This window comes from Polistes dominula, unplaced genomic scaffold (assembly GCF_049000335.1).
Source record: "Polistes dominula isolate Pdom_NZ unplaced genomic scaffold, Pdom_raw_medaka contig_82, whole genome shotgun sequence".
NCBI classification, from domain to species: domain Eukaryota; kingdom Metazoa; phylum Arthropoda; class Insecta; order Hymenoptera; family Vespidae; genus Polistes; species Polistes dominula.
The window spans coordinates 204,013-230,376 of record NW_028301046.1 but is presented as its reverse complement, the minus strand read 5'-3'; the positions used below and the strand labels follow the sequence as shown (position 1 = coordinate 230,376).

General features: G+C 38.2%; 1 protein-coding gene across 7 annotated transcripts in view; it reads left to right on the top strand.

Annotated features, from left to right (window-relative positions):
* The first annotated feature begins 3,727 nt into the window (after positions 1 to 3,727).
* Positions 3,728 to 26,364, top strand: part of LOC107072214 (uncharacterized) — a 198,905-nt gene continuing 176,268 nt past the window's right edge. For 2 of the 7 annotated variants that reach the window (XM_089175210.1, XM_089175207.1), the window contains exons 1-2: positions 3,728 to 4,211; positions 4,796 to 5,274. The gene's annotated coding sequence lies outside the window, so the exon portion shown is untranslated. Of the gene's footprint in view, positions 4,228 to 4,795; positions 5,275 to 26,364 lie in introns of all 7 variants that reach the window. The other 5 variants (XM_015331970.2, XM_089175208.1, XM_015331965.2 and 2 more) reach the window with 5 other exon arrangements.

The window sequence follows — 26,364 nt, the reverse complement described above, 5'->3', positions numbered from 1 at the left end:
CACGTACGCACGCACGCACGCACGCACGCACGCACGCACGCACGCACGCACGCACGAACGCAGACAGAGTACCTACATGCGGGCGTACACGTAAAACAGGTGACACGTACGTATATACGTATATATTTATATATAGGGACATGGGTGCTTGCGCGTTGTACATACGCGTTCGTCGCAACGAGATGCACAATATACGAGAGAAACGTACACCAATACCAATCGCGACAGGAGTACCCTCGTGCATGTGCATGCTCGGTACGTGCAGCGTATGTCGATGGAGCTTGCGGTTTGACTTTGGTGGCTCCGGGATAGCCCACCGTTATTATCCGTAACTCGTGTTGCGGCGTACCCGGAACAAACGCGACCGAAAACCTTCGCTCTTCCTGCACACACTGGACTCTACTTGAATTCGCCTTAACGCTATATAACGCCTTCTCTTTCCTAGTCAATCGATTTTTATCCAGTCTTACGATCCTATCAACATTGTTTTACTTACTATATACATTTTGTTTTCATTTATAATGTAGATACGCACAAAGATTAGAAACGGACCGAGCTTAAACTACTTTGATACTGATTAGTAACGCTAGATACCAGACCAAGTATTATAATCCAATCCCGCATAATCTTTGGTTTAATTATCTCCGATTTGACACGATCGTGCGAGCATGTGTTGCAAATGTACGATGCACCGTTTGTCCAGGCAATCTGACATTACGCATATGCGACATTGCTGTCATGTCTCTAAAACCAAAGAGAGAGAGAGAGAGAGAGAGAGAGAGAGAGAGAGAGGCGAGAGAGATTTTCGACAAAGCCGATCCTAAGGGAACCTGTTAATAGAGAATGTAAATGTACTTTGCTTGGATTATTTCAACGTCATCTAACTCACGAAAAGAGCTTCTAATTAATTAACGTAGTACGTTGACAAAAAGACGTTTCATTATGAATTTTATATTATATTAACGCGCATGTAACTGTCCATTTATTAGTATCGATTTTAGAGAAAAATAAATTCGACTCGATAATACGACGAAGAAAAAAATCTCTCTACGAACAGCAGTGACAATATTAGAAAGAGAGAAAGAAAGATTTAAAAGATACTTCGTTCTTTATCTACGCCTTCTCGGATTTTCAGTACTTTTTTTCTATTTTTTTCTTTTATTCATTCGTCGTATATAATTTACGCGCATATAAGTGAAACATCTCGAGTCTCCCTTTCGTTTTGCTTTACTTATTATCAAAAGGAGATAAAAATCCTAATAACGAAACATGTCATCGGCATTTCGCGATAACTCTTAAAACGTTCAAGATTGGACCAATAATATCACGAGTTATTTCTTCTCGAGGAGAACTACGAAAAAAGGGATAGAGCAAGAAAAGTTAACATGGAAAAGCGAATTTCTCATTGGTTAGATAGAGGTATCTTGCGAGAAGGTATGTCGAGAATGGACTATAATTTAGCGATTCGTGGCAGATGCTTCGAGATAAGATGAAAGAAGCTCTCTCTCTCTCTCTCTATACATATATACGTATATATTTTCCAAGTATATCATGCTATTCGATTCTACTTTGTCCCGGTTGAAAAATTAATAATGAAAATGCCGTCGGATCACGTAGACTTGATATTTTGATTTTATTTATATAAATAAATTTTTTGTCCGCAAATACAAATATCTTTAGATATCTTGCTCGATCTGAAATGATTATATCTTGGAGTCTTTACTAATAATTCGCACATTACTCTAATGAGAGACGTTCCTTTTAACGTCGACACGCATTAATCCACTTTTACATCCCTCTCAAGCTAGTTAACCCACTTCGCATGAATCGATGGTAGGATCAGCCCCAAGGAAGATACACCGATTCTACGAGCGATAAAGGCGGCCGTTGATGAAATAACTCGAAATGGTTCGTGTCGGTAGACGTACTACACCCTCTTCTCTCCCCTTATATTTTTTCCTTTTCTTTTTCTTCTGCTTCTAAAGAAAGACTCGTACTTCTTTTGTGATCCAGACGAGCTTTGCGAAGAACCTTCAGGCCTCCTTTCAAATCACGTCGCTTCTTGCGACAGTAGGTATGGTATTGATTCATTCGTTTCCTCTCGATTCGTCCAGTTTTATTCTTATCCAGAATCGGAATTACGACACCGAGAGTTTATTTTTCACCTTGCTTTTCTTTTCTTTTCTTTTTTTTTCTTTTTTTTCTTTTTCTTTCGATGGATCTTCCAGTGAAAATTAATGAATCTTGCTTCGTGTAAGGACGTATTACATATTAAAGCCGTTGCTTTCGTTAAGGTTGAAATATTTGATCTAAAAAAATATCTGTTGAACGACAGCAATAGGAAAATTCATGTTTATGGTGATACGCGTATTTTATATGTTATACTCGAGCTCCATTATTTCATGCAGTTAAATATTTATCGTTTTCCGCGTTGTAAATCAGTTAGTTACGATATATACAATTCGGTCCTTCCTCCGCGAACCGTTTGAGTATCCTCCTACGTCGAAATAAATCGAGTAATCGACAGTCATCCCGAACGCTTGAACAGGGAACGATATCGTGTTACCCATTACGAATGTGTGCATTACAAATTACATATATTATGCCACGTAATGCATCGTACAATTAATTACAAGTTAAAACTCTAAACGTGAGAACGGATTTCGACAACGAAATGCTGATACTTGGAAATCCGCGCGGCACTGTATAAATTACAAATAACGTTGAAAATCGATCGGCACGTATTTAAAGTATAGCTTTGCACGAGCTTTGCGATACATCAAATCGCTCGTGGTTTTTAAAACCTGACACGTTTACCTGTTACTACGATGAAACGCGAGCTCGTTGTTAGAATATCTTCGATGTTCCATTCGTGCGCGTATTTTGTACAGAACCCGACGCACACCGTCGAGAGCGATGAAAATAACGAGTGCATCGATTTTCTTTAGTTTCATTATTTACATGAATTATTTATATTCTTCAACAATTCACTGTTTTCATCCAAGTTGTTAAAACAAAAACAAAAAAACATTCGACAATTTCAACGTTTAATGATTTTAAAATTGAGAAGTCGAGGAACTCGTACGCTCGTACGTAAGCGGACTCCTACTCCATATAATATATTGTACAAAATAATTTATTGTTGATCCTTCGATCAAGTACTAAAATACCACCATGGAAAAAAATGATCTATATTCCGCGATAGATTTAAAAGTTTGCATTTATGTAGAGACTAGTGAAAAAAGTAGAAGAGGTGTTGCAGGAAAACGAAATCAACAAAAAGATTGATCCACTGTCAAGAGCGGCGTTCCCGCTAAATTGGCAACACCGCGTAGGGAAAGAGAGAAGGAGAGAGGGCCTTAAATCCTCGGCCGACTGGTGTTTCGGGGGTGGTTTGGGGAGGGCGAGAGGGTGAGGAAGAGGCGATCGGCACGAAAGGTAGCAAGAGAGAAGCAGATACCAAGTAGATGTCGAGGCGTAGACGACGACGACTACGACGACGACTACGACGACGACGACGACGATGCTTGCGTTGGTGGTAGGGTTGCTGGTGTTCGAGGGAAAATGAAGGAAAGGGTGGCAGAAGGGTGGCGGAAGGGTGGTGGTGGAAGCGTGTTCGTGGTCGACGGGGTAGGGATGAAGAGATCGCAGCGGCGGCGCGAGAGGGACCCTTATGGTGGGGGCCCACTAACTCGGATAGCTCCGTGCGTCTTCGGCGCGGTTCGAGCGCTCAGTCCGACCCGGACGTCCGTAGGAGATGTGTCTGTTGCTTTTTACTTGCCGGCACGTACGCACGCAAGGACGCACCGGTGTTGCTCGCGCACGTTGTTGCTATTGTCTTATTGCATAAAATAACAATCTTTGTGTTGTTAGAATAAGCCTACCTAATTATCTCTTCTTTATTATAATAAACGTGGACACGCAGAAGAAAGGGAAAAAAGTTGTCATTTCTTAGCGGGACGTTGCAACCGACTCGCATCCCTCTCGAAGGATATAATAATAATAATAATAATAATAATAATAATAATAATAATAATATTAGTAATAATATTATTTAAAGGACTTTAATTCATTCAAGGGAGGAAGAGAGGGAGAGAGAGAGAGAGAGAGAGAGAGAGAGAGAGAGAGAGAGAAAATAAAACTTCTTATTCAGAGTGTGATAGAACGGACGATAGAGAAAAGGTGCATCGAGGGACGAAGAGGGTTATGCTGTGCGTGTGTGTATGCGTGCGTGTGTGATACAGAAAGAGAGAGAGAGAGAGAGAGAGAGAAAGACGAAGAGAAAAGATCGTTGCCGAGAAGAGAAGGGAGGGGAAGGGAAGGGAAGGGAAGGGAAGGGAAGGGAAGGGAGGGGAGGGGAGGGGAAGGGCAGGGAAAGGGACGGGAAGGGAAAACGAAGAAAAAGCTTTCTCTCTTTCTCTCGCTCTCTTGGCTGCCTCCACCGGCTTTCCACGACCACGAATCGATACCACGCGACTGTCGCCTCGCTCGTTTCCCCGCGTATATTATACATCCATCTCTTTTTACACCCTCCTTCTCTCCTCTTATCTGTTTTTCCCTCTTTCCACAATTTACTTTACTCTTTCCTTCTATTCTTCTATTTTCTTTCTATTTTCTTTCCATTTTTCTTCTTTTGCATCTTTCAAAAAGCATTCTCCTTTCGTTCAACCCCATTTCAAAACATATCGCGAATGTAAACTTTTCTTTTTTTCCCCTTTTTTCTTTTTCTAATGCTTCACAATACGACAGACCTTGGTTTTTCATAATATTTATTATTTTGTCCCCATTATAAAAGACAACATTGTCAGAAGAACAGTTATATTAAATGGAAGCAACGAGTATGACAAGAAAATAAGAGTTGAAGAACTTTGTACTGCAGTGTCGTTCGTCGTTCGCCGAAAGAGACGGATGAACGATTGACATTATTGAGAATTTTGTTGTTCGTGCAACGACTAAGGGTGTCAGCGAAGGTGTAAAGGGTTGAAACAAAGGAAAAATACCAAAATTAAAGATAGAAGGAAATAGAGATTTAGAGATTCGTGGTTCCGGTTAGTTTCTACTGTGTGTCACGTGACCGTATTAAGGATATTTACTGTGCTACGTGTTTTTTTTACGACGATCGTGCTTGCTTTCTTCTTCTTCTTCTTCGTCGTCGTCGTCGTCGTCGTCGTCGTCGCCGTTCTACTGAAAAGAAACAAGAAGAGTAGCTTTATTTCTTCGTTTAAGAGACATCAAGACTACTTCTTTATTGAAATCTGCGTTCTACTCGGAAAAGTAAGTACTTTTCAAGTTTTTCTTGTGTTTCTTCCCCCATTTTCCTCTTTTATCTTATTGTCAGAGTTTCTTTTATACCGACAAAATATTAGCTATAATGAAAATTACGTTTGTACAAAAACGTAATAAAATTTGTAATTCAACACAAGTGAGGGTTGATTTTATTTCAAGAAAATCTGCTAATGACAATTATTTATCATTCTTAAACATCGTGTTGGTAGATAATAACGTACTCTTTGGTATCTCTATTATCTTGGCAAAATACCAATGATCTTGAAAAAAAAGTAAGCGAATTGAGTTTAATTAATTTCTACATGTTACATTTGTAACGATTACCATCTCTGTGTATTACCTATCTCTGATGAAGAAATGTTCAATGTAAAAATAATATTTAAAAGAAAAAAGTTAATCGGCAGATTTTCTTACTTTTATCGCGAAAGCTTTGAGAAAGTTTACGACTACCTCGAGAGCACCGGGGAACATTAGATTTGATTTTCTTTGCGTTCTCCCGGAACTCTATACTATCGTAAAAGTAAAAATATCGAGACATAAAAGGGTCGGGGAGAGTATCGAGAATAAAAAGCGGTACCTTCGGAATTCGATTCTCAGAAATGAACGTATGTAGGAATGTATTGCGACGCGATAAGGAAATACGAAGGAAGGAATAGAAAGACCATTTCCGTCTTGTCGAAGTACGATACCTCGTTGTTGGTTATATCGACAGTCGAAGCATATAACGAAACTCTCCTTATTTTTATAACGTCCGGAAAGAGCAGCAAAAACGTTCCCCGTTCGATTCAAATCATATCAATTGTATAATGTTTGCTCTTAATTAACTACACCGTATATGTATGTAATCGTCAAAATCTCGCTTGTTTTTTTTTTTTTGTAAATGCATACATATGTGAAAAGATAAAACTTGTTTTGAAAGGATGCTGCTTGTGTTTATTATCAAAGATTTCAATAGACAACGCTCTAGATCTTAAATATCGCGATGAGTGACTTATTAGGAATGATTAGTTCATAAAGAGCGTTAATGCGAAGCATGCACATGCATACTTAGGTTGAATAGCCAAAGTAAAAAGGAACATATGCGGGCGGCTGGGCGTTCATATTCCTCTCGCTATACTTTTCTTTTTTTCCTTCACAATTAATTTGACGAAGATTTACTGCCTCATTAAGAAACGACACCTAGTTCATTGTTGGTGGCCTTTATGTATATATTTCCTTTTTGTATTTCAATTGATTTATTCTTTTGAATATCGATAGTAGGTAAGATTATACGATTGACAAAGTTTTCAATGTTATTTAAAAGTTGGAGAGAAAAGAAAAAAGCTTAGAGAATATATTTAGTCAGAAGTGAAGCACGGACTACTGTAGATAGATCGGATCAGATTTTCTTCTCGCAAATCTGTTTCGTCGCGAAGGAAGGAAATTGGTTTTAGTAGAAAAATATCTTTAAAGGTGTTATCGATTTACGTGATCGAAGGAAAGAAGGATGATTCGAAATATGACACCGATTCGTTTTGCTTTTGGAAAATATGATTTTTATTAACAAAAGTGTTATTGCAGTTGTGACATACGTAGTGGAAAGGGTTAATATTTATTTTGAATATATTTGTAGTAGGTTTGTTTGTTTTTTCTTTTTATTTGCTGAGGATATTTTAGTCGAGTATAAAGATCGAGTTGAACGTCCTAGACAGTAGTAGCTAAGATGCTAGTCAACGTTTTATAGTAGTCATTTCTTGTCGGTTCTATTTCTCGCCATTCTATCCAATGACTCTTGGTACGAAGCCACGGGGCCAACGGAGACCGTATTTATTTCTGCGATGTAGGAAACGTCGAAGGGGATTGTACAACTTCGACTTAGATTCTGTCAACTTTGTTCAGAACTACGCATCTAGATATAGAAAGTTCTCTTGCGTTCTGTGCTGCTCTCAGGGTGTACTTTAACTCGTCTTATAGTGCGAGAGGACAATATTGACTTGGCCGTTCTTCTCTTCTCTTCTCTTCTCGCTAACTTTATTTCAAGGACTTTTGTTATCGATAATTTCAAGTCTTCTTGTTGTAATAAATTTTCATTTAAAAAGCAAGTTTTATAGCCAAAAACAACATTTCATTTGGAAAATTGTTACATCCATTAGGAATTGTTGGATAAAATCGTATCTGTAGGACAAGCGTATAATTCGTATTATTATTAATTCATCTAGTTAAATAACACGTAAGATACTCTTCGTTTAGATTTAATCAACTACGTGTAAATGAATGAAGAGAACATGGACGTTGATCATAGAAATTAATTATGCTGAGAGATAATTACGCTCCTTTCTTATCTGGATCGACCTTTCTCGGCATAAAGATCATTTTTCAGGTAATAAAAGAGAAAGAAAGATATATATCTTGGAATTTCAACGAACCGAGGACTTCTTTCGAGCTTCTTAATATCTGTCACTTACATACACACCGTTAGCAAATAAAAAGAAAGAGTAGATTGAAAAAGATTGAAAAATAATCTTTGCGTGTTCGCGCGCGAGCTTATTTAAATAACAAATAAAGTGCTTTCTATGTGGAGAGAAATTCAGACACGTGGTATTCGAATTTGGTAGGCACAGGTACATTGGGATAAGGGTTGGAATCGTCGTAGAGTCGACTGGGGGATGAAAAGAGAAGTTAAAGGAAGAATGGTAGGGATGGGGGCGGGGTAGAGCTTTCAAACGAGGCATAAAATCGGAGATGAATCCGTCCTCGCGAAACGAGTTGCTCCCGCCGAGTAGAGAGAAAGAGAAAGAGAAAGAGAAAGAGAAAGAAAAAGAGAAGAAGATGGAAAATGCTTTGGTGAGAGGGACGAAGACGGATGGCTGAGCGAATAGACGATGCGGAAAGAGGGGTAGAAACGTTTCATGGAGTGAGTGGGTGGGCCATCATCCATGGTGTGTACTATCATTCATGAGATGCATTAATCAATGTAAAAGAATCGTCCTCGGTTCTACTCTTTTGTCGTTAGTAAAATCTGTACACACGTATATAATACATATGCATGTTTCATGTATATATGTATATATCTATATATATGTGAGTCGAGCAAGCAGACGCGTTTACACGAAACTCTTTCTCTTCTATTTCTTTCTCTCTCTCTCTCTCTCTCTCTCTCTCTTGCTCTTCATTCGAGTGCCGCCCACTGCGAAACGAGCCGCGGGACAGCGATAACAATGGGGCTGTTTTTACGAACGTTGTTTCTCTCTTCTTTTCTTTCTCCGGAGCTATCATCTCTTTCTCTCTTTTTTGGGCCTCCCCCCTCTTTCCGTACAGCATCCACACCCTTCGTTCTCGACGCACGAATTAATAACCATTCCAAACGGCTTCGCCGGCCGGCGCTTCGGAATTAAAATATCTTTGCTGTGAGTGGCTCACCCGACAAATCCGCATAGGGAACGTGTATGAGAGAATATGTGTGAGAGAGAGAGAGAGAGGTGGAAGGAAGGGACATTTTGGGGGAAGAACGGGATTGCCCGCGAGAATTAATCACTCGTCCAATTCTCCGCGAAATCACAGCGTGTAATCACCGTTGCTAGATTTGTTATTAGCGAGCGACGTGCCTTAAGCGTTATCAAAACTATATCCTTCCAAATGTTTTATACAAATATATAGGTATCTATGTATGTTTGCTTTCCAAAGGAATATCCTTGATTTGATTAAATGTGAAAAAAAACAAAAAAGAAAAAGATTCAGCATCGATCGGTAATATTTGTATTTCATTTAATTGAGCCAACTTAAAATAATAGGAAGGAAAGGAGAAAAGTCGATAAAAAAATACTTTTTATTCTTTAAAGATCGTCGTCGGCGTCGGCGTCGTCGTCGTCGTCGCAAGAGAGTGCGCGTTTGAAATTACAAATGGTGAAGTCCTGGATCTTGGTAGAAGTTTTGAAAGTAGAAGGCGACAAGCGTGAAGAGAAAACTAAGAAGCGGGCTCGATTCCAAGAAAGAATCGCGCGATATTACCTGACCGTGTGTGCGAACATGAGCGTGGGGACAAGATGAAGTGGCAGAGGGCGAAGGAAGGAAGGAAGGAAGGAAGGAAGGAAGGAAGGAACAGAGGGTGGGAAAAGATATAGAGGAATGAAAAGAAGAATAAATCGTGAAAGAGACCAAGTGGGGGAAGAGAGAAACAGAGAACGAGAGTGAGAGAGATAAGAACTCGTTATGAATTCCGGTAGCGTAACAGGCAGGACATCCTCATTGGCCGAAGTGTCCTGCAAGATACGAAATAATGTCGACGCGTATCCCGAAACGCGAGGATAACTTATCCCGTCCACGCTTCGTGGAATTTCTTCGTGTTATCTGCCTCTCGAAGCTTTCCTATCTTTACTTTCACGAACTCGCGTCGCAGCTTCCAATGTTCAAAATCCAACTGTATTTCTCTTTTCCTTCCTTCCTTTCTTTTTCCCCCTTTCTTTCAGTCCCATAAAACCATTAAATCTGTCAGAGACTTTTCTCTCTCTCGAATGCCACTCGTTACGTTCAAATAACTCACTAAAAGATTCGAATCTCAAAGTCTTTTAGTCTTTTTAGTTAATTCCACGTTGTAAATTTTCATTTAATATCCTTTCATTTGATTGATTTTTCATATATTTTTTTTTACAGTTACTTTTTGTTTAATGGCGATCTTTCATTTATTTCTGAATAAAAAACAATGCCATTCAATTCTTTGACGGTTGATTTTTGAATTTTGATCGTTAACGTATTGTACGTGCTCGTCAGAGAGAAACTTCAGAGAAACGAATTTTGTACCTATTCGAATGGGGAGACCTCTCTCTCTCCCTCTCCCTCTCCCTCTCCCTCTCCCTCTCCCTCTCTCTCTTTCACTTTTTCAAGAGCGCAACAAACTACATTGTAAAGGAATAAAGAGGGTCGAATAAACGTTTTACGGTCCAGCGTGACGCCCTTTTCAGAATCGGCGCCCTCGAGCCACGCGCCAACTTTCCTCAGACCCTTCTCGTCCTTCCTTCCTACGTGAATCGGCCATTAGGCTTATTTTTTTAATCTCTCGTTGGACACAATGTAGCTGAGGCCCTTTTATCGGTACTTACACTTGTTTAAAATCCTTTCCTCTTTATTCTCTTGACCCTTTTCAACATTATCTTATCTTTCTCTTGTCAATTCCAATGGTATTATCAATTCTTAATTAACAAGCTATGTGTAACGTTAACGTTTAACTCGATGTAAACGTGTCGATACAATGGTCGATTCATTATTATTATTATTATTATTATTATTATTATTATTATAATCATCATTATCGAACATACGAATGTAATCGTTTTTCGATTAACTTTCTAACGTTATAAAATTATGCTGATTAAACCATTGTCTCGACTTTAATATTTCGATGGAAAATTCGCTTATTATCGTGTGTAACGATACGAAATCTCTTTCTGAAATTATAAATAAACATAAATCGAACGAATAATTCGCGAGGATTCAAATATCAATGTTTCGTATTTTTGGAAAAACCAATTAGATACTTTTATAAAAAGATAAAATATATAATTACTGCAGCGAGGAGATTGTTCCAATTAGTTTTGTAGAACTGAAGTAAAATATGTATGATCGTCGAATGGATTCAAATATAGGTTACAGTTTATGTAAAAATAATCATTTTGCAAACATTCGTTCGGCCAAGTTCCTTTAGAAATTTCTAAGGTATTTTATATTTTGGAGAGATGAAAAAAGACAGTGTATACAAGTTCCGTTGGTTAGAAAAAGAGAAAGAGAGAGAGAGAGAGAGAGAGAGAGGAGGGTGCGCGCGCGTATTCGCGCATTCGCGACCGAGAAGTCGACTCGCGCCGATGAAAAATTCACGTCAGCGATAACTCGAGCGTTGCATTTTTCATAGAGCCGCAAAACTTTCTTATCCGCCTCTCGTACCTCTTCTCCCTTCTCTATACGTTCATTCTCTCTTGCCATTTCGAAAACTATGCGCGTCTTTCGAATGCGATAAACGATAACTTATTCTTCTTTCTTTTCACGATTTTTATATCGATTTTTTCATCTACAATTGTCTCTCTCAAACAATTTTAATCTTCATTCAATACGTTGTACTCTGTCACTATTTGAATAGAAGTGAACATTGAAATTGGTTCTTTTTTAAAACGAACGAGACGTTTGGTAAAAACATTATTAACGTTTAAAGAAATGCTCTTTGTTCCTTTTTTTTTTTTTTTAAACCTACCACTACCACCTCTATTCTGACTTTCGTACGTCTGGCATTATTCTTCCATTATCGAGAATCCCTTGGAGAATACTCGTACTTTTTCCTTGGTAAGGAAGAGCGAAAGAAAGGGATGAAGAAGAAGGACGGACGTCTTCCAACGACACTTTTTCTTGTGATTTTAGATGAAGGAAGAAAAGAACAGAAAGAGAAACACAATATTCGCTAGACGAGTTTTATATTCCGTCTTTTTCCTCTTTTCAGCCTTTTTTGTCTTTGTTTGACCGATTTGGTTAGCCTTATCGGCGCGTTGTTAGAGAAATGTCGCGACGTGCCGTCGCGATTCTGCGATATCTCGAGCATACTCCGAGTTTAAAGTTGGACGGAAGTTGGACGGAAGTTGGACGGAAGTTGGACGGTTCAACGACTCGAACTTGAGACATTTTGTGGTAGTGGTAAGTGCGAGCTTCTGTTCGTTACATTCCCGCGAGTCGTTTCTTCATATTCATGCCGGATCATAATACGAACTTAGTACTTTTCTTCTTCTTCTTCTTCTTCTTCTTCTTTCACAGTATATTTAGATAGAAATTAGAGATAACATTTAACTAACTTTATCGATTATTCGTGGTTATTTGTTTAGATCATTAAATTCGCATCGATCATGCATCGATCATACATCGGTCCCCCTCGTTTATGGTTACTAATCAGAAGTTAGAAACAACGTTATTCTAGGCAATCGTGCGCGAACGTACTCGATATCTCGATGATACGAAGCGTTATCGAGTTCATAAACGGATCGCCGACGATCCTCCGACAAAATTCAATTATCACTTGTCAGCTGCGTTACACATCCGCCACGTTGAATGCTGCGGAGAGTAACACGACCCAGTTTCATCGTTCCAGTTGTCTCTGTCTGCCCAGTTACTACTCTGCCGAAGCATTTCGCTCTTTTGCCGAGCATCATAAAATTTCGCTGGAAAATGGATCCGCTCGCGTCCTGTTGAAACGTCGACGTTTGTATTAATTATTAGCTACACGTCCATCTCTGTCGTTATCATTTTTATCATAGGAAATTTCAATAAAAAAACAACCAATCGAAGGAAAGAATTACAGATATAAGAGAGGATTTGGCGATTCAACAATTATTCGTAAGTGAAAATCATGGGGTATCTGTATAGGTACGTAAGGACTTGGCGCGATAATTGAAGGTAGTTATTATAACGGTTATTCTCGTTCGCTTCCTAGGCTCTTACCCTCCTGTTACCCCGTCGACTGCCAGCTGCCCTCGAGAAAGTACTTTGCATAAGTTGGCCAAGCCTTTGCTAGTGGTTTCAGCTTCTCCTCCTTCTAACCAAAGCTGACCGTGAGAATACTCGTTAAGCTTCTCCATTGTACTACTGAAAAATAATACTGCATTATTCTACCTTTGTAATGTTTGATTTTTCATCGATCAAGATCATAGAGGAAAATGACAAATTTAGTTGATTTTGGAAACGTATCACGCGTTACAAGCAATTTGAAAAGGCTGCTCAAATACTTGGCTGCTTCGTTCGAGTTCGATCGAAAAACACTTTTTCAAAAATACTGTTACAAGATGTTCCTATACAGATTCACCCTTTAGATATATTGCATTTATCGATGTGTACGCATGCGTGATGTACCTAGACATCGCATGTGTGTATGCGTTAGATAGAGAGAGGACGACGCAAATAAACTTGTCGCACAGTTTGCTGCGTTCAAACGATTCGTTCAAGCGAAGCATCGTCGTGATGACAGTTCGACATGTTACATCCGTATATTTTCTCTTTCTCCTCTCTAATTTCGTATCTCTTCGTTCGAGAGAAAAAAAAAACACCTAAGAAAGAATTTGTTTAAGAAATAAATGCATTTTTATCAACAAAATCTAGTATATCGTTTAATTGTTTTGATAATTTTTTAATTGCAATTAAAGAAGAATGAAAAAAAACGGTTTTTCATATATGTTCGTTCGATCGATAGGGTAAACAAGCGAAGAAGGATTTTTTTATTGCTACTCTTTTTTTTTTTTATAAAAGCGGGTTTGAAAAGTGATCGCAACGTTTGCGTTCACGGATCGTTCATAAAATTACGGCGAAAATCTGTTTGCCTGGTGCTCGGCAGAAATTAAATAAATATCGGGAACGATCATGCAAACGAAAAAATATTGATAGGTTATCGTCGAGACTTTAAACGACGGCGATTGGATATCGACGGACTTTCAATGTGTATTTTAATTAGCGGTATTTGTTCGTTGATACGTAAGCTCGGTCGTTCGGCTAGTACAATAATCGTGCAATATAGCTTCGCGGCTTTATAATCACAGCAAGTCAATTTTATTAGTTGAATTTAGTATTCAATTTAGTATTCAATTTAGTATTAGGTGAAGTTTTTATTCTCGAGTTTACTCGCGATTATCTTTTTTCTTCTATTGTTTTTGTAACAAGTAAATGAAGTCTAAATTATTTGACTTTACTAAAAAGTTTGAAAGCATTGAATTTTAGGTATACACTCGTATGTTATAATACTTAGAAAGAAAGAAAGAAAGAAAGAAAGAAAGAAAGAAAGAAAGTTTTAGGTCTCGTAGGAATTTATTTAAAGGTGGGAGAAGTTGAGATGTCTCGGCTTACGAAGGATATTATAGCTGGTATATATTATGAAGTCTGATCGAATAAGAAGATATACGAGTATATCTTCCTCTCTCCTTCGTGTTCATGTTCAATCTTCTTTCTCAAGTCGCACACCTTGCCGTCGAGTCACGGTTATCGTTTCGGTTTCTCTGTGCAGGCAAACGCAACAAAGATCTTCGAGCATCCGTTAGAAAATCTAACGAGCCGATAGCTTTGCTCCCCTTCTGTGCCTTCGAAACTTCCCTTTCAGCTGCGCCCTGCTGTGTCAGATATTTAACAAATTTTTCTTTTTTTCCGAGGGCCCCAAATGTGTGTGTGCTCGAGAATTATATACTGGGTGGGTTATATATAATATTTATAATAGTTTGTTTTACATTTCTTATAACATATTTCTTTTGTATAAACCGTCTTTACTTTTAACGACAACTTGACATATTCTACCTATCTTGGTAATTAATTTTCTCTTAACTTAGAAAGGGGGGGGGGTAACATTTCATGTATAAAATATTGTCTAATACGGTCGTTGAAGAAAAAGAAAAAGAAAAAGAAAAAGAAAACTTGGATAATATTATTTGATAAAGTAACGAACTTTATTCTCGTATATAAGGAAAGATTCCAAGCACGTTTCAATAATTTCAAAAAGAGGATAATGTTGAGAGGAGACTCCGCTTGATCCTTTCTTTCTCTTTATCACGGATTTTGCAAGAAAATGAAAATAAAGGAAATTAATCCATAAAAGCGGCGCTATCAGGCGCAGAGAAATGAGTTCCTACTCGCGTATACTCTAGAAGAAGAGTTCTCGAACGACCATTATGTAACTCAACCAGGTGAAATATTCTCCGCTCGTGAAAAGCTGTAATGAGATACAGCTGCTTATACGAAAGTATGAACTTCTTCTCTCACTCTTTTGATATATGTATATATATAATATATATATATATATCTAGATATATAATATATACTTACATATATAAAAAGAGAAGCGAACGAGATACGGTACACCTATTTTTCGTAATAGTTTTAAACTCTTCGTCGCGAGAGAAGCAGTTTTAATTATATTTTAATTAAAAAACAGTTCGTTATGGAATCGAGGTCGAAGATCGATCACCTGACCTGTTTATTTGTCCAACGCAATGCCCCTGCATTTCTTTCTCATCCTTTCCTCTTATTCCTGTATTTCGTGTTCAATGTAACGTGATTTATTTTAAGTCCTAGAAATTTCTATCATTAATTCGATCTAAAAACGATGGATAATGCTCCATCATTGTTTTTTTTTTTTTTTTTTTTAGTGTTGTTTCTCTGTTATTAATACACGAACTTTCTTTAAAGACTTGGGATACCCTACGAGTATAGATATACACTCGAGTAGAGAATTATTAATTGGTAGAATACAGTAGGTTCGTGTTTTCGTTCTATGAAAATTTCAATCGAGCGCGAACACGATCCTCATTCGTGCAATATTGATAATCGTCGACGACTAACATAAAGAATGATTAATCAGAAATATTTATTAAAAGAATAACCCTCCTTGCTATCAGAGATGCTTTTATTTTGATATATATATATATATGTATTTTTTGTTTTACTTTTTCATTTACTAGAATGAAAGAACGTAGGAAAATTGCATATATATTACATTTTCAACAGATATTTTACATTTATATTATATTATATATACATATTATATATTTGAAAGAATGTGTAAGATTTATGTTATGAAAAGCACTGAAGATAAGCTTATGAATTTTTCTCTGTGAAAAGATAATTATTTTTAATAGAACAAAGCAATACACCGGAAATCCTGAATAGATCTCGAGAAAATGAACAGGACTAATTAATAAAATCTAAGTGCATTATATATGTATGTGTATCTCTTGCGAAGCTTATCTCAATGACGATACTAGAGATTTTTGTAGCTATAGTGTACGATCTCGGTATGAATATAATTACGATGTTAATGATGTCGACGGTAATTGTAATAATAATGACGATATAATCATTTCTTTTAAAAGTCCGACTCGGAACAACGAATTGTACGGAGCATTCATCGAATTGTACGAATATCGATCGAATGCCGTAAAGGTGTTTAATTATTACCCAGAGGATAACAGTATCGACTCATGATGATCGGCCACTGGAAACATAGTATTCGTTAATGTAACAATATTCACATCGGACGGGTTGTATCATTAATTGCGAAGAGGAGGTACTATCGGAAAATATGCATTATTATGTTTAACACGGCCACGAGAGAGAAACGGCTTATCTATATGTTAATGCAATGGCTTGCATCTCGGGTCCACTTGATAAACGTGTTTTGTAATATATAGCTACATAAATATAGGTGTACGTAGATTAATATTATATGTATATATATATATATATATATATCAGTATACATTTTTTTTCTCGAAAACCTTGTACTCTCAACTGCTGCTGGAAAATGTTACATTCCTCCAAAGTTTGTTGTCGAAACGAGTACAGTACGCTCGAAAAATTCATATTTTTTTCTCCAGACAATTCTCCGATGAGGTAATAAATATAATAATTGTTCAAAGATGAAATTGGTTTTGTATACACGTATTTAATATACATATCGAGAAATATTTTATTTTAATTAATGTCGATTTATAAATAATAATAATTATTATATATCACGATCTCGTCAATTTGAGTTGATCAAACATATTACAAATTTATTCAAACGGAATATAATAAAAGGATCATTTCGATCGTAGATAGAAGTTGTAAATTGCTTTCTACGTCTGGAATCTAAGAGAGCGGGAGCTTTGTATTTAACGAAGAATGCGATCTCTGGCACGTCGTTAACCGGTTGATGATATCACGAAAACCGGAATCTTTTAGGCCAACACCTGCCCGAAGAAAAGAAGGGTCGTGGTATAACTACGATGGTTGGTCCTCTTTCGAGGGAACGCCGAAAAATCTCGATCGCTTATCCGGCTCATTAGGGATGCGGGCTTTACGTAGTAGGGTGTTCACCTAATTTAAATATCCTTCTCCCCCTTCCTCTGGTTTCTCAAGAGGGTCCCAAGAGTTTTCTAATTTAACCGCGTCGTTCTACGATTTTCTTTCTTTCTCTTGTGTTCGTTCCACTCATATCTCGGAGCTCGTTAAAGTCCATTAAGTGGAAGAGAAAGATCGACGAAAGGAAGAAGAAAAAAGGAAGAAGAAAAAGGAAGAAGAAAAAAGGAAGAAGAAAAAAGAAAGAGAAAAGACGGCGTGTACAAGCCACCACCGCAGCAGGTGCCATTTCGCTCTCTCTCTCTCTCTCTCTCTCTCTCTCTTTCTTTTTATCCCTCTTTTTCTCTTTCCTGTTTAGTTTTCCTGTGCTACCTTTTTTCTTTTTCTATTCCTTTTTTTTCTCCTTTTGTTTTCCTCTTCTTTGGGTAACACCACCGCGTGCCCGAGATTTCTACGAGAGGTCACGTAGACGCTTTCTTGCGACCTCCCGCGATTTTTCCACTTCGAATCTTCGTTACGCGAATTTTAACCACCCCAGAGAATACAAGCTTCTTTCTCGACAAGAAGAGAAATTGTTCTTTCTCCGTAGTGATTGGTTTTTATTTAAATGATATACTTGAAAAGAAAATTCGAAAACGTAGTAGTAGCGTAAGATAGTTTGAAATGATCCGTCATATCCGAGAGCTTCGTCGTCGATCATAATCCATTGTTAATAAAAGTACCATAGTTGATTCAACAACGTAATTCATTTCTATTCTAGCTAGTTTCGACGAATTTCGCAAAGGGCTTGTGCACTTTATGCGCGCGCGCGCGCACACTCTCGTTGTGTTTCTCGCACAATGGCTATCCCCAACCACCCCCGGTTGGCTATGCCTGGCGAGAATGTATATAAAATAGCGTGAGGAAGGAAGCAGATTCCATTTGCGGCTAAATGACTGATGCACGAGCGTGTTGTTCGCGTCACGTTATGACTCTGGACGTGCGATGATATATCGCCGTAACCAGCGCGCACGACTAGTACGTAGGTGGATGCATCTGCACGTCGATGATGCGCGAGACCGGTCTACGTTAACGCGCATAACCCACCATCATACTAAGGTATGATCGCTGACCTAAAGGGGGGATGTACTTTTCTACCCTTATATTTCGTTCAATTGTCTATTTTAGGCAAGCTCGAATTTGCCGATTTTGGCATCAAAGCAACCTCAAAGGTTTGTCTTTCGGTTAGGGCTCTCTTGTTCGCGGTTCATCTTGTCGAAGTCACTTAAAGGCGTGCTTGCGCAACTTTGCCACCTCCTACCGCACCTTCCGCTCAACCCTGACCGGATGGGCCGGTATTGTGGTCGCGCGTATGTACTTGCAAGAGGCGCACGATTTGAATATCGGCCTTGGTGGTAGTGGTGCATCACCACCGCTAGATTACTCCATTATACCTCGATCGACAATGGAAACCGCTTACGCGCCCGTAAATGGCTCGTCTGTGCTGTTGCTGCTGCTGCTGCTGCTGCTGCTGCTGCTTCTGCTGCTGCTGCTACTAACTGTGCTCTATTTCTCCAAGAGCTTTCTTATTATTACTTCTCTCTTGCTCTGTCTTTTATTTTTCTTTAGCACATTTTGAATAAAGAATTCGTAACAACGAGCAATTTCTTAATTAAAATCGAAGTCTCCTGTTGGTTCTCTCCATGCACGTTATCGTCTGAAATAAAGGTGAATTGAAAAAATTCTTTGGTAGCCCGGAAGGAAGAAAGCTTTTCCAAGCAAAAGAAACTTGTATGTCGGAGGGCTGGGAAATGTAGGAAGACGAGGAGGAGGTGGAGCTTTTGCCAAGACGAAGACCCGAAGGAGAGGAGCTCGATGTTGGGGCTCCTTCCGAAGGCGGAATTTAATATCACCCCGAGCATTTCGGAATTTCATCGGCAAATTTATTGACTAAATTGCGGCACGTTAATCGGGAAGTATTGCGAGTTTCTACGAGCGAAGGAACAGGAAATTTAAGTGTTATACCTGATTCTAGTTCGCTTTAAGCCAACCCCTCCCCCTCCCCCCGACCACTTTTCTCTCATACTTTTCACTAGCTCATATATAATTGAATCCGTTTGAAATAAATTATCGTTAACGTCAATGCGTGTAAAATATCGTAACTAATGTGAAACGAAGGTGGTCGACGTCGTACATGTTTTCGTTGAAACGTTGTACGACAAACCGCAGCAATCCTCTCTCTCTCTCTCTCTCTCTCTCTCTTTCTCTCTTTCTCTCTCTTTCTCTCTCTTTCTCTCTCTTTCTCTCTCACACTATCTGTTCCTTTTCCTTGTACCTTCTGAATTGGAGCGAGATCGCGCCCAAAGAGACGCCCTTCGGCTTTGAATTTTGCACGCGATTCCGGCCGAGCCTTATCCGTGTTGCAAGTACGCGAGCGATATAATTCCTTGACCACTCTGCATAATGGATGCGATTTCTCGCCGAGCTATTTCACCCCACTGTGTTTCCTTCGTACCTCGCAGGAAACTATAGGGCTCCTACTCTCTTCGTTCCATATACGTTACAAGAGTTTCTCCTAATCATAGATTCCTATCGCATGGCAGTAATATTCTACCAAAGTCTCTCTACGTTTCTCTAGATTTTGCCTTGAAATTTACAAAAATCAATAATTACTATCATTCTTCATTTCTGAACTTTTTACTCGCACTAAGAGATAAGTATATGTTGGCTTTTTTAAATCAACTATTTGTTTTTTGTTTTTTTTCCTTTTCTTTTTATTTGGATGAGAGTTTGAACTAACATCCACGGTAAATCGTGCAAGCAACGTTAATAGTATAGGCGAAGCTCGTATTTTCGATTTGGCTTCTCTGTGGTATTAGTTTACCGCTCGTGAATTTGGTTTTATTCGGTTGGAAGTTTCTAATACGCGTGTTTCATACGGGCATAAGAGAGAAGAGGGAGAGAGAGAAAGGATCGAAGTGGAAAGCAATCTGACTTCTTTGTTGCCGCTATGAGAGAAGTTTCTCGTTAATTGTAATTACGGTCGATGTAGCGCGCCACTTTCCCGTACCTGCTTTGTCTAATAGAGGTAAATCGTTGTTGTACAGAGTTTGTTAAATTACTGCAGAAATTTGATGGTGATTTGGAAAAAATAAATCTTTTATTATTCTTTTTTTTTTTTATTACGACAAATAATATAATAAATTCTTTCGATCAGAAAATTTTGATGATACGATATGTTTATTTGGGTCATTCGGGTTTATAGTCGTCATTAATTCGTTAATATTTTACAAATGTAGGATAGAACAGACTTTTTGAAATAACAAACTACCTTCGTCGATGAAACTTTAGCTTTCGATATAATTACGGTCACCACGACAGCTTGTTCACTTCGTCTCCAATTATCTAATGAAAATTACTCGTTGACAAGTCTTAGAACGTCACTAGTCGAGCATTAATTATACACTAATGATACATCTTACAGTTCCTCTTCCTCCCTCGTTGTTCATACGACGAAGCTAAGTACGATAGCCCTAGTTCGCGAAATGTTAGAAGACAAGTTTGTTCTCCTCATAATCGCACTAGAACGCGTAACTCGAAGACACCCCCTTTCTCCCTCTCCTTCTCTAATTCCCTGGATGCACATTGGCATCGATATTTATCATAGAATTGCGAATGAAATTCTATTGTTCATTATGTTCGTTCTATAACGACAACAACAACAACAACAACAACAACGAGTATCATTAATTTGTCGTGAATTTCGATGGAAAAAAAGGACGATTTTCTTATTCAATCTCATTCGATCGATCAAATAAAAATAAGCATAGAGTATTGGACGGAGAATATTTAGTATTCCCTAGTCGTTGACTGTCGTGGCTTATAATATTTCGCGTTGTATTAATATTCCAGAGAGATAGTATCCCCCTTGTATGTTGCCTGCAGAAGAACGACCGGCGGCCGCAGGACGCACGCCGGCTGTTACAGCTGCTGCGGATATGTACGAAATACCATCTACAGAAACGTGAATCGATGCCAAGGGTAAACCTTCCTCGGGTAAACCTTTCTCGGGTAAACCTTCATCGGGTTTGCTCTTGCAAATTTTCAACCGGTAGATCCTTTCGAACTTTTCATATACAAACTAACTTTTAGCGAACTAAAGATGATAAGAACAAGATATACACTTTTCATTAATTAAAGAGCGCTTTTTCTATAAGATTTTGTTTCTTGTCATTTTTGTCAATCGTATCTAATTCGCTTGATTATTATTCGTTGGTAGGAGTAAAAACTAAAACGATGCGTCAAGCAAGCAGGCAACGTTATTGAATCGTGCCAGGCATTCCTTATCGTTAATGCACCTAAGGAAAAACTAATTAATATTCCACAACGAATTTACCGGGTCTCGCGAGCTTTATTAATGCAACTCTTCGTCATCGTGACATGCTAGTGTGTCGCCTCGCACTTCCACGTTTTATCTCTGTCTCTTTCTCTTTCTCTCTTTTGTCTTCTTCTTCTTCTTCTTCTTCTTCTTCTTCTTCTTCTTCTTCTGCTTCTTCTTCTTTTGTTGTTGTTGTTAACTGTATTTAGGTTTTTGAACAAATAGGTATATAAAGTGGAGAAGCAAGCGTGCAAAAGATTGAAAGCGCAACGCGTAAAGCTGAACGTTTATTGGTTAACGGTTTTGTTATCAGAATGTGCATCGTTTAACAGATCATTTTTCTTTGGTTTTTCCTCTTTTTTATTTTGTTAGCAGATAAAGCAAGCAACGGTTATTGCGACTGCCATTTCTACCAATCTCGTGGTAAAAGAGGAGAAAAAACTCTTTGACATTTCAATAATTCGCTCGCGATAAAACCGTGTCGAGGAACGTTGAGAGAAGGTACCTGCCAATCTAGCCAGGTATTTCTATTTTTCCAAGTGGAAAGAGATCGCGGTTGCTTCTCGAGAGCTTGACGTAAACGCATTCAACTAAAATCGATATTCTTTCGTGATATTTAACGAAAATTTTGATCAAGAAGAAAAATGTTTATTTCGTTAAATAATATTAATAATACAGGTTGACGTTATACTAAAGGAAAGTCATAAAGATAGAAATAAATAGAGAAAAAAGAAGAGGAAGAGGAAGAGGAAGAGAAAGTATATTGAAATAGCAAATGATCGTGAAAAATTAGTTACGCTTAAAATTGGATAGGTTCGATTTTGCGGCACGATATTTAATAACATATTCGAACAAGAATTAATAATTTGAAATGCGATAGCATTTAATCTAATACAAAATAATTGATCAACCGCTAATTAATTTCTAATATCTACGATCGCTTGGGATTCTCGTTCAGATGTTTATTCAGTTGGTTGAGAAAAACGGTGAATTAATTAACGGTAATCGAATAGCGATAAACGTGATTGCGGCTTTGATAATGGTGTTAATTCATAAACACGTTAAATGTGAGCTGTATCTATAGAGAGTATCATTTCTTATTAATCGCACACTTATTATTACGTTTTACAGTGAAATTTACTAAAATGTTATCGACCTTTGTGATATACTATCTATCTACCTATCTATCAAATTTCTCCACATACATTATCAATTTTCGTTCCATCAATTGATATATTTACCCTCATAGAATATAGAATAGTTTATGAACTATATACGTATGTAATACAATAAATATCTATCCAACTATTGAACCATTGAATGAATTATTTCTATCTGAAATAAATGTTAATAAAATCATCGGTGCGTTTTCGATCACAATAGGAGGATGTATATTAATTGCATTGTGCTCCGTAACAGTTTTATCCATGTTATTTTGAAAAGAAAAATATTTGTTAAAAATATTTTTCATTAATGAAAGGTTGTATGCATTGTAGCGTGCTGCTGTTCGACATCGCGTAAAATTAACTCGAGAATTAAGCTCGGCTGGCAAGAAAAAGAGAAGACGGTAGCGAAGTTGAGCTTCTCGTTTTAAAAAAAGGAAAAAGAAGAGGAAAAAAAAAATTAAGGGAAGAAAGATAAAAGAAGGAGAAGAAGAAGAAGAAGAAAAAGAAAGCACAAGAAAGCAGTCTCGTTTTAGTACAGACGTTTTCTACTCCAACGCAAAGGTCGTCGTCGCTTCTTCGTTGTCGTTGTCGTTGTCGTCGTCGGTTGTTGTCGTCGTCGTCGTCGTCGTCGTCGTCGTCGTCGTCGTTGTCATGTAACGGGTGGCACTTTATTTCAGAGCGTGTAAAACGTTGAGTGGACTCACCGGTGAAACCTCTTACGCGTTTGCGAGAAGTTTTATCTCTTAAAGACCGCATAATTCAAGTTGCTCATAAAACAGTGCAGCTAGAGACGAAAAGAGAGAGAGAGAGAGAGAGAGAGAGAGACTCGTTGCTCTTTATCTTGTTGAAGTTTTGGCAGGAAAAAGGGTCTCCGCGGGATGTGGCGTAGGGTCTTTGGCGATGGTGTCATAGTAACTAAAGGGAGGAACCAACTGCGTGACACGTAGCAATTTATGCATCGACCCTCTTCTCTTCCTCCTTTCTTTCGGTATAATAAAAACGCGAAGCGAGATAAAAAATTAAATGACAAGCTACGCCAGACTGCCGGGCGAATTTGAAATTTGTTTCAGTGGTTTCGCGACGCCAACAACGCCAACAACGAAGGCGGAAACGATGCATTCTCAGGGAGAAAGGGGCTAGTAGATAAACTACTTCGTTCGTTCGTTGTTTGTTTGTCTCCCTTTTTTCCTTCGATATTTTTTGACACGAACGACTAGGATTTTCGGCAGCGCGAAAAGTCTTTGTAAAAGACACGTGGGAGATTTCTTAAATCCTTTGGCCAAAAGTTATCGGATTTAAATTAGAAATACGTGTTGGGCTCGCGCGAGTTGAGATCCGTTTTAAATGCAAATAAAATTAACGCGAGAACTCGTTTCTCCCTTTATATCTAGCGGACGATAACGATCTCGTTGAGAAAGAGAGAATGAGAGATGGTAAAAATATTAGTATTTACATTTTGACTCGACAAACGAGAAAAGGGAGAAAAAACGCGAGTAGTTAGGTAGGTAAGTACATAGGTAAGTGCCTACGCAGAAACGCAACTCTCCTGATTGCACGTGGAAGACAAGCCTCTGCGAGTTTTCCAGAGAAGAGGAAAGAAATATGGAGGAAAAGTAGGAGGGGCTACGAAGAGCCATGGCTCGGCTCTGGTTGTTAGGTAGCGCCGTCGTAAAATTAATTACACCTCGAAACTGTCTTAATTAAAAATGTGTCCGTCGCCCGTCAGCTTTCCTCTCCCTCTCTCACTCCCTCTCTCACTCCCTCTCTCAGCCCCTCTCTCAGCCCCTCTCTCAGCATCCTACCGACTTCCACCGACGACACTCACATAGACGACACCCTTATTACCTAGTCGGTCACGAGCATAAGCGCACCGTCATGAATATTATGTCATTATGCAATCTCGAGGTGCATGCGCTACACCTTCCTCCTTCAAAGTTCCTACCACTCGCGTCTTTGGCGGCATTCTCGTCTCGTCTCGTTTATATCCTACCAACTCGCTACTAAGGGATTACGACGATTAACCTTATTTTTTTTTTTCCTCTCTGTACAATCAGATCTGTACTTTTTTTTCCTTTTCTTTCTCTGCGATGATCGTTAGCGTTCTATGGATAAAAGATAATTAGATTTAATCTGAAAACATAGTGAAATAGTAGACGAATATACAGGAACAGCTAAATCTTCTTCTCTTTTATCTACTTTACACGGGTTCGAGTGTCGAGTTTCCAGTCCCTTTGCTTTCTTCATTTTCTACGATGTTTTAACGTATTTACTGTAGGTATAACGCGTGTACTCGCGATATAGGAAGAGAGACACGGAGAATGTAATTAAAGCGAAGCTTGTTGATTTTAAAATGCTAATGCAAGAATGATATTTATACGTGCGGAAGAGCTTGCTACTATAGAAGAGATTTTAGAATGCGATGTCGACTAAGAAACGTGTAATTAAAGCGAGATCCCTATGAAAATATAATACCCTCGCTATGATTTATGTGAATCCTTTATAATTATATTTTCTTTTCTGTTATATATCGAGTTGCACTTTTCTTCTTTTTATTTTTTATTTCATCTTTACTACCTACCTTTTCGTTTGGACGCAATGAATTGACGATGATTTTTCAAACGTTATACTATATCTGGGTTTTTTCTTTAATAATTATACAAACCATGTTGTTTCTCTTCATTTTATTCTCTTTTTAATCCGTTTTTCCACAATTTTAAACGATTTCATTCGTGTGCAGTGTACTTCAAAGAACTCGATGATTTACGACTTTTCCATACGCACGGTATTTTTTGATCTATCTTGCGAAAAAGCATTTCGCGCTTCGCCACTATTCACCGTAGGTCCCGTTGTACTCTTTCTATGTATACCCATCCACCCACTTCCCCCCACCCACCCCACACACACATATTATATTCTCCGTGTTTCGTAAATATAAAACGAGCCATTTAAACAGAGGCGCAGATGTAATTTATTCATTTAAATTATACTCCCGCGAATACGACCGCTGTACGGAATTAATTGGAGGGATCGGAAAGCTACGAGAACGTTGTAGGTCACCGAAATTGCATTCCGCAAAGCATTTCTATGTTTTTCATATTTCCTGCGTGAAATTGATTCTACCGCGTTCTAGTAGGTAGATATACACCTATGTATAATACAACATAAAAGATATAGCAAACGTTTCATGGCTTTTATTTCTTTTGATATTATTTTTCACTTGCAAATATTACAACTAAAATAAACCACAAAAGAAAAAATATAGTGTAGCATACTTAAACGTTTTAATCGAATACTACTTTTCTTATCTTATTTTCTCGTAAAGCTTTAACAGAAGTTAGACACATTTTGAAAAAAGCGAACCGAGTTACCACAAAGTTGTCGCAAACTAATTAGTTACAACGTAACTCTCTACGTCGTTGGTACAGTCAGAAGCAATTATCGAGTTTCAAAGCTGACTCATTGTAAGTCTTATTTTACAATTGAATTCCTTCGAAAAAGAGGTAGGAAACACGAGCGTCCACAATACGTTGAGCAACTTACATAGATCGAGTAATCGGTCGAAACGATTCGAAAGACGAAATAATTTTTCGAGCTTAAGTCGTTTTAACGCTAGCTTTTAAACACTATCACACTCGTTAATATGAAAAGCGTATGGCAACTAGGACGCGTTAACAAGAAATATACTTTAGTTTGGGGTAGCTTTGCAGTAAAGAGTTTTCAGCTCGTTTTAGA